The sequence below is a fragment of the Trachemys scripta genome, chromosome 12 (genome assembly GCF_013100865.1).
Source record: "Trachemys scripta elegans isolate TJP31775 chromosome 12, CAS_Tse_1.0, whole genome shotgun sequence".
Taxonomy (NCBI): Eukaryota; Metazoa; Chordata; order Testudines; family Emydidae; genus Trachemys; species Trachemys scripta.
In genome coordinates this window covers 2,972,657-2,980,651 of record NC_048309.1, presented here as the reverse complement: position 1 = coordinate 2,980,651, position 7,995 = coordinate 2,972,657, and positions in this window count along the sequence as shown.

Genomic DNA, 7,995 nt, shown 5'->3' with positions numbered 1-7,995 from the left:
CAACTCCCACCCAGCACCTTCAGCCCAATTACGTGGGCGCGCAGCGGTCTGAACGGCCCCCGTGCCAAGCCTCCCAGCCTTTCCCCTCCAACTCTTTCCATGCCCGCTGCTCCCACAGACCCCTGCTCGGGGGTGAGTGGGGGGCAGACGCTTTGGTTCTCTCCTGGGGCCAGCTGTCCATCTTGTCTGTGTGAGAAATGAAAGCGTCCACGTGGGAGAGCCAAGTGACTGAAAAACGGGGACATTCCCCGGGCAGGAAATCTCAGAATTGTACCGGGCCCTGGCCACGCTCCATCTTCCTCCCCCGGGCTGTGATCCTGCCAGGTGGTGAATGCCCTCAGCTGCCCTGGCACTCGGCACAGGATCGGACCAGACTCAAAGTACAGAGCGCCAGCATCCAATCCCGCAGGCCTGACTCAGGTACCACTCCCATTGCCTGCATAAGGGCTGGGGGATTTCCTCCCCCGGACAAACCGGGGCAATAGAAGAATCCTACACCCCTGCAACAGCCCGAACTGTCCCTCGTTTTTACTGGACTGAGAGTCTGGAGAGTTGAAATTCTGTCAGTAAATCTCTTGTCCTATTACCATGCGGGACTAGGAGGCAAGCCTGAGCGACCACCAGAGATAAAAGAACTTTCTCTTGAGCTTCCCAGTCCACCCCCTCTGGAGAGTTTATCCAAGTGTCCGAGAAGGAGCTGAACTTCTGGATCCTTCACTGCACCAAAGGCAAATTCTGCCCCTTTAGTGGCCAGCCCAGCCCTCGCCCAGGACACGCCCCGTGGAGATCTGGGGACTGTTGTGTTGGTGTGCAGAAGGGGTTAGACAGTATCTGCAAATTCCTCAAATATGTGTGTCACTCTCACAGAGATTTGTGGCGTTACAAAACTTAACCAAGACAAGCTGGGGGGAATAGCTCCGTGGTTGGAGCATTGGCCTGTTAAACCCAGGGTTGTGAGTTCAATCCTTGAGGGGGCCACTTAGGGATTTGGGACAAAATCAGGACTTGGGACTCCTAGTGAAGGCAGGGGGCTAGACTTGATGACCTTTCAAGGTCCCTTCCAGTTTTAGGAGATAGGATATCTCCATATTTAAAGAAAAGGCCGCTCTCGTTTTCTAATGCCAGATCTCCGTGCACCCTTTGTCAACAGAGAGCTCAGGATGTTTCAAAGCAGACTTTCCTGAGAGTCCTGCCCATCAGTACCAGATTAAGATCTATGGTGGGAAGAGGACATTACATGGGGGAACATTATAGCATTTCAGCTAAGAAAGAATTGCAAGTGTGAAAAATGGGGATGGGAGTGGTGGGTAATTGGCTCATATATAAGATATAGTCCCGAATATCAAGATTGTCCCTATAAAACTGGGACATCTGGTCACCCTAAGTCCCCTCACCCTAAACTTCTAGCAGCATCAGATGTCTTCTAGCATTCTAACTCAGTTCTGTGATTCTGGCAAATTAGGTTTTATTGTCTACATAAATAAATATATATATTATATATATGAAATATAGAAATTTATTTCTAGAAATTCAATGTATTTAAAATGTCTCTCACTATATATATATTTTCTTATGCTAGTTTAAAATAAGAATTTTGGTTTTAAATAAAAGTCTTGTACATAGCAATTTGTGGTTCAAACTTTGATGATGATGGGGTTGTAATAGCCATGTGTTTAGGGCACTGGCAACACGTTGCTAGTTTTTTGTCATACAAAAGGTTAGCTAAACAATGCCAACCCTTTCCTATAGGGAGTGCCTCGTGTGTCATTTTTACTAGTGACCACGAGGTGTCGCTGTCAAGTAAGGAATGGCTAGTACTATTTCCTACTTACTTATACATAAATATAGATATTCTTGAGATTTAACAGTTACCGTCCCACGAGGAAGCAACATTCAAAGGCATCAAGGATTCTAATAACTTGGGTTTATGTATCACCCTGCATTGCATCCGAAAGGGCAGCTGGTTGGTTTGTTTACTAGTAAATAAATATATTAAACCCTCCAGCGTGTGCGTCGTGTCTTTGCTCACTGACACCCATCAGGACTTCGAGAATCCATTTTTATATTGCAGGTGGTTTGCTTCACATCACGGGTGCATGCACCCCATTCCCTACGGGGGCAGTGGGGCCAAGGGCAGTGGGCTGAGCAGAGATGGGGGTCCACTCCTGGCTCTGCCACTAATTTGCTTGGCCAAATTATGCACAGTATCGCAACCCCAAACAAGCAAAAATCATGAGAGTGGCTTCAAAATCAGGATTTTTTTTTTAAATATACATTTTGGATCCTTTTCATTTGGCTTCTGGATTTTCAGCCTTAAATCTCAGGCCTTTCTCTGCAGCCACAAGGGCTAGACACTTCAAAAAGGAAGGAAAAGCAAGCTGAGGGCCACACATAGTCACCTGATTCTAGGAGTTGGGGTTTGAAGAAAAACAACAAATACAGTTTTCTAAGGGCCGCGGTGGATTCTCCGTCGCCAGCAATTGTTCAATCTAGCTTGGGTGTTTGTCAAAGAGATCTGCTCTGGGCAAGTTTTCAGGGCAGGCCCCTGGTCTGTGTTGTACAGAAGGTCAGACTCGATGATCACATTGGTCCCCTTTGGCCTTGGAATCGACGTCGATTGCGAGACTTGCAATAAAATCACGAGAACTGGCAGCAGGGTGTTTAACTGAGACATGATGGTCCTATGTAAAATCCTATGAGATCATTGGATGAAAAGGTCAATATAAATGTGTCATCCTATAAGAATAGTGAATATTTACATTGAGGTAGAGCCCAGGTTGGGTCCCTAATGTGCTAGGTGCTGTACAAACGTAGTCAATGCCAGCACAAGGGGCAGAGGGCGGGATGGAATGACGGCTGGCTAACAGAAACAATCGGCTATTGTAACCCAGGCCAGCTGTGCGCACAGGTCTTCATTCGGAGTCAATTGATGGCAGGAAGGCTCACTACTGTAGTTCTGATGACAACTGCAGCTCTTGTGAGCAGTTCTGAAACTCCACTGTCAGGCCTGCCTGCAGAGAGAGGGATAGCCGGAGATGCAAGCTCCCGCCCCAAGCGCTAACCCCAGCAGCCAGTGCGGCTACAGGAATCCCTGGGAGGAAAGGGCCTTGCGTAGCTGTGGGATCCCCCACCCACATTGCTAGCCCCACATTTGCAGAAAGACACTAGACCCCTTTCAGGAGCAGCTGGGAAGTTCTGCCATTGCTGCGCGGTGCCTACACCGGTTTGTGTCAGAGGATGGACTTAGCAGCTCTGGGTTTCCCAATCTCTCAGCTCCGGCTGCCATGTTAGTCCCACATTACTCTGCAGCCCAGACAAGGCCTGCCCCTGTGACAGACAGGCCAGCTGCAGGACAAGTGTGAAAACGTGTCCTCCCAAACGTGACTCAACAGCTCCGAAACCGGGAGGCAAAGGAAAAGAACCCAGCGTTCATTTCTCTGCAAGCTCTTGCCCTTTAAGCCGCTCTCGTGACAGGGGAGGGGGCTAACCAGGGCCGCCCAGAGGATTCAGGGGGCCTGGGGCAAAGCAATTTTGGGGGCCCCTTCCATTAAAAAAAGTTGCAATACCATAGAATGCTATATTCTCATGGGGGCCCCTGTGGGACCCGGGGCCTGGGGCAAATTGCCCCACTTGCTCCCCCGCTCTGGGCGGCCCTGGGGCTAACTCGAGATTTTTGAGCACTTGGGGTTGGCAGTCCCAGAGGGTGACCAGATGTCCCGATTTTATAGGGACAGTTCTGATTTTGGGGTCTTTTTCTTATATAGGCGCCTGTTACCCCCCACCCCTGTCCCGATTTTTCACATTTGCTGTCTGGTCACCCTACAGTCCCGCAGTGTCCCGCCTTGGCTGCCTCCATGGGAGAGAGAGATCCTGAAATGGAATAGCTCCAGAGAGGAGCATGGAAACCAGTGGTTTGGTGTACGAGAGGCACCAGACAAGGGTTGCAAAGACCAGGGTGGCTAAGCCTGGCAAGGAGAAGAGGTAGAGGGCACTCAGGCTGATATATTTGAGCTGACGCTGGGCCTCATGGAGCCTGATCGGTCCCTCATTTCTACATTGCCCCAGGACACGGGAACGAGCGAGCCCTCGATGAAAGCAATGGCCCGTAAAGGGAATCCCTTTTCACCCAGCGCACAGTTCACAGCAGCTGGAGGTCAGGGAAACAAATACTGTGTCTGGGTGGGTAATTTGATCAGCAATAACAACCTCTGTAGTTAAGAGGCATGAAATCTCATGCATCAAGGCACCAGCTGATCACTGCGGTCCCATTGTGAGCACTGATCACATTTGCCCCTCACATAGCGACTTGAGCATGGCTAGTCACATCAGAAGCCGTTTTCCCTTCCTCTGCAGCATCAGGGGCCTGATACATTGCTGCAGGGGGCTGAAGCAACCCCCTGATCCGCCCCCCACCCCAAACTTTCCGGAAGTTCAGATCTGGAGCAGAAGAATGATGTGGGTCGAGCCTGGCTTTACGCTCGGTGGCCAGTTCCCTGGGGATTCCTCCTCCACGCTCAGTGCTGCTGTCCCCTTTTAACTGCGGCCTGTTTTGTTATTTGGGAGACCAGGTGGGGCAGGGACTTTTATTCGACCAACTGCTGTTGGGGAGACAAGCTTTTGAGCCACAGAGCTCATCCTAGTTGGTTGTTTCACGCTCTGTGCCAGGGTCAGGGCCTGCTCCCTTTTGTTCCCCCCGCAGCCACCCAGAACCCTGTGCAGGCCCCAGGCCCTCAGCAGGCAGCGAAGCTCCAGGTAAAGCAAGTCAGGAATTTTCTGAAAGGGTCAGTTTCGACCTGTCACCTGAATCCAAAACACTTTGGAAATTTTTTTTTAATTGCTGCAAAGTCTCGTTTTGACTGTTTCAAAATGAAAAGTTGAGGTTGTTTTTTTAGCTGGAAATGACTTTTCCTCGCAAAATGTTGGTGTAAAATTAACTCTCTTCCAACCCTACTGTAGTATGATCTGCCAAAAGCCATTCAGAGCACCCCCTGCTGGAGGAAAGCTATGCTAGCGGCGAGATTGCCATTCCCCTCCAGTGACGAATGCTGCTAAATCAAAAACTCTCCCAGAGGGACTGTGACGCTGAGTTTACTAAGGACATTAAAGTATGATCCTTGGTTGGAAGGTGCCACACATTAACCACCTTAATTGCTGGTATGGGTGGGAGTTGGACACCCTATTTAGCAGCCTGCGTTTGAAAACTGGGCTCTGAGGGCTAAATGCAGCTCTGGCAATACAATGGGCGCGTTGTCACCCCAGGGCTCTGATCCCGAGGGTCAGGTCCTGAGCTGGAGGGTGTAGATCGGTGTCGCTACGTGGACTGCAGCTGTCCCACCTGTATCAGCCAATCTCCTGGGCACCACAATGGGGGGAGGGAGGGTGTCTCAGGTGACCCAAAAGGAAATAAACAGCGGTAAAGGCAAGGTGCTTATGTGAGGCTAAAGAAGAGTGGCTGGAACTTCTCCCTCTGCTCCAGTCGGGGCCCTGGCTTTTGGAAGCGTCTCTGATTTAAGACTATTCTTTATGCCTAAATGTTCCTTTCTGGTCTTTCCTGCCTGGGAAGTTTCAGTAAGGGACCTGGAGACATTCTCCCTCCTTGCTGCAAGGTGTGATCTGTTCCACAGACTAACTTCAGAGCCCAAGGAAGTGCGGGGGAGGGTGCCCAGGTCTGGCTAGCTACAGCCAGAGAAGTAGGAAGGTTGCCCCATCAGCATCCAGGATGAATGGTCCCCACAGAGCGGTGGGAAAGGATTATGTTTGCTTTGCTTTGATGTTTTGCGGAGCCCTTCCGTCTCTCCCGAGGCAGCCTGCTAATCCGGCCTCTGGGTGTGAGAGCAGAGGCAGTGGTTAACCTAGAACAAGGATACACATAACTGCATTCAGTGGGACCACTGGAAGGAATCCCTGAGCTCTGGGAAAGGAGTCACCCTTCTGGGCTTGCAACTAGACCTGCCAAAAGGTGCAGGGAAGTCACACAACGTGGGCCAAAGTTTACACCAGTGAGGAAGTTTCCAGGGCATCAAAAGGGAATGGACAACAGAAGGGTCACTTGTGCGAGCAATAATGATGCGAATCCCCCTCGCCCTTTGTGCTCGACTCTCCCCTTAGAAAGCCTTGCATCCTAGCCAGTGGGGCACTCGGCCTACACTCAGTCATAAGCCCGTGCCACCGTGCGTCCTGGGATTAGAGAATTCTAGAAGGGTCGGGCTGGAAGGGACCTCAAAACGTCGCTGAGTCCTTCCCCCAGGACCAAGGCAGGACCGAGCAAACCTAGACCATCCCCGATAGGAGTTTGTCCAAACTGTTCTGAAAAACCTCCAATGACGGGGATTCCACAACCTCCCTTGGAAACCTATTCCAGAGCTTCACCACCCTTAGAGTAAGAGAGATTTTCCTAATATCTCCCCTACCGCTCCCTTGCTGCAGATGATGCTGAATTACTTCATGCTTGTAGAGTAATATGCAAATTAGGCTTTCTCCATATTGCGCCCCTTTGCATTTTATCCCCGGTTCAGGTAGGAAAAGCCCGACAGCCAACAACCTCTGTGTGTGAGAGCGTGTTTGATGTGCAGCTTCTAAATCATCCTGACTGTCCCTTGTGGGCCTGACCTCTGAGTGCAAATCTTTTCTCCAAATTCCTATCTGCTACTATAACCCCGCAGATTCCTTCAGGCTGTTTTCCATGCGCTTTCCTGGAGAATTTGCTGCGGAAAGCAAGAGAGTTTTCTCTTCCTACAGCTCCCAATGCAGAGCCGAGAGGAGCAGCCAACCCAAATATCCCCCACGGGGCAGATGAATGAAGCTGGTGAGGATCTCTGCTAGCCAGCTGAACTGTGCAGGGCCGACAGGATGGGGGCAGGCAGTGTCTTGTCTTGACACATTTCTGGAAATATTCCTGGTAGCATTTGAGCCCTGAACAACCCCTGCTGCTAACATAGGCCATGTAACGGGAAATCTTTGACTCCAGCATTTTTTTCTCACTTCTGTTGCAATCTCTGTTGACAGATTAGATGCCTAGGGCCAAGTCTGCTCCGTTTCCCACACATCCTTGCTGGAGCCCCCGGTGCAGTTCAGGTGCAGCTGGGAGAAGAATTGAAGTCCGGGGGGTGGGGGGTGATGCTGCAGCATTTGGCTCAACGTGTCCAAACCGGAGCAACCGTTAAAAACTTTTCCTGCCCTTGAGCTTTCTAAGCGTCACCTCCCTTTTGAAGGCAGGAATTTCCCCGTGAGCTGAGGGAGCGACTCTAGAACGAGGAGTGGTAGCCCGCACGCTCTTAGCCTCGTGGGCTAATTTTCATGAAAAGAAAGTCAAATAAGTCAACACAACCGGCAAGTCAACAGAAAACTCCCCGGCTTGGGGGTCACCCAGCCCTGTGGACAGAGCCTGACCTTCCCAAAGCCATTCCCCCCAGGCCTCTCCAACAGGCCCTCTTTTCCCCTGCTCCTCACTAACTGCAGGGGCAGAAGGAAGCTCAGGTCAAGTTCATCCTGCGGTGACCTGTGACTAGGCACCTCATCACAGTCATCTCTAGGGCCACGGTCCTGCAAACAGCCATGGCTGTGAACAGTCTCTCTGAAGTCAAACATGTGACGTCAAGCCCAGGCGTTGTCAGACCCTACAGACCTGCAGGGCACCATTTTGAGACTAACCCTGATCTTTGCTGTGCCTCCTTCCACAAAATGCACCCGCCTTCACTTTTGTTGTCCCAGTCTGACCCTCGGAACGGAGGCAGCAGCCGGTGCCGGTCCCCATTCTGTTCTCCTCAAAGTCGATGGGAGTTTCGCTGTTGACTGAAATGGGAGCTGGAGGCAGCCCAGCGGGTAATGTGTTTCGGGGTTCAGACCATGTGACAGCCTGGATCTGCTGGGAGCTGTACATTTGGCATGGTTTGGATTACCCCATGGATTGCTTGGCCTCCAGATTGTTTAATTTGGGAATGGATGGTTTCATGCACATGCCAAGCCTCTGCCTATTTTCAGCCAATAAAAGCCATC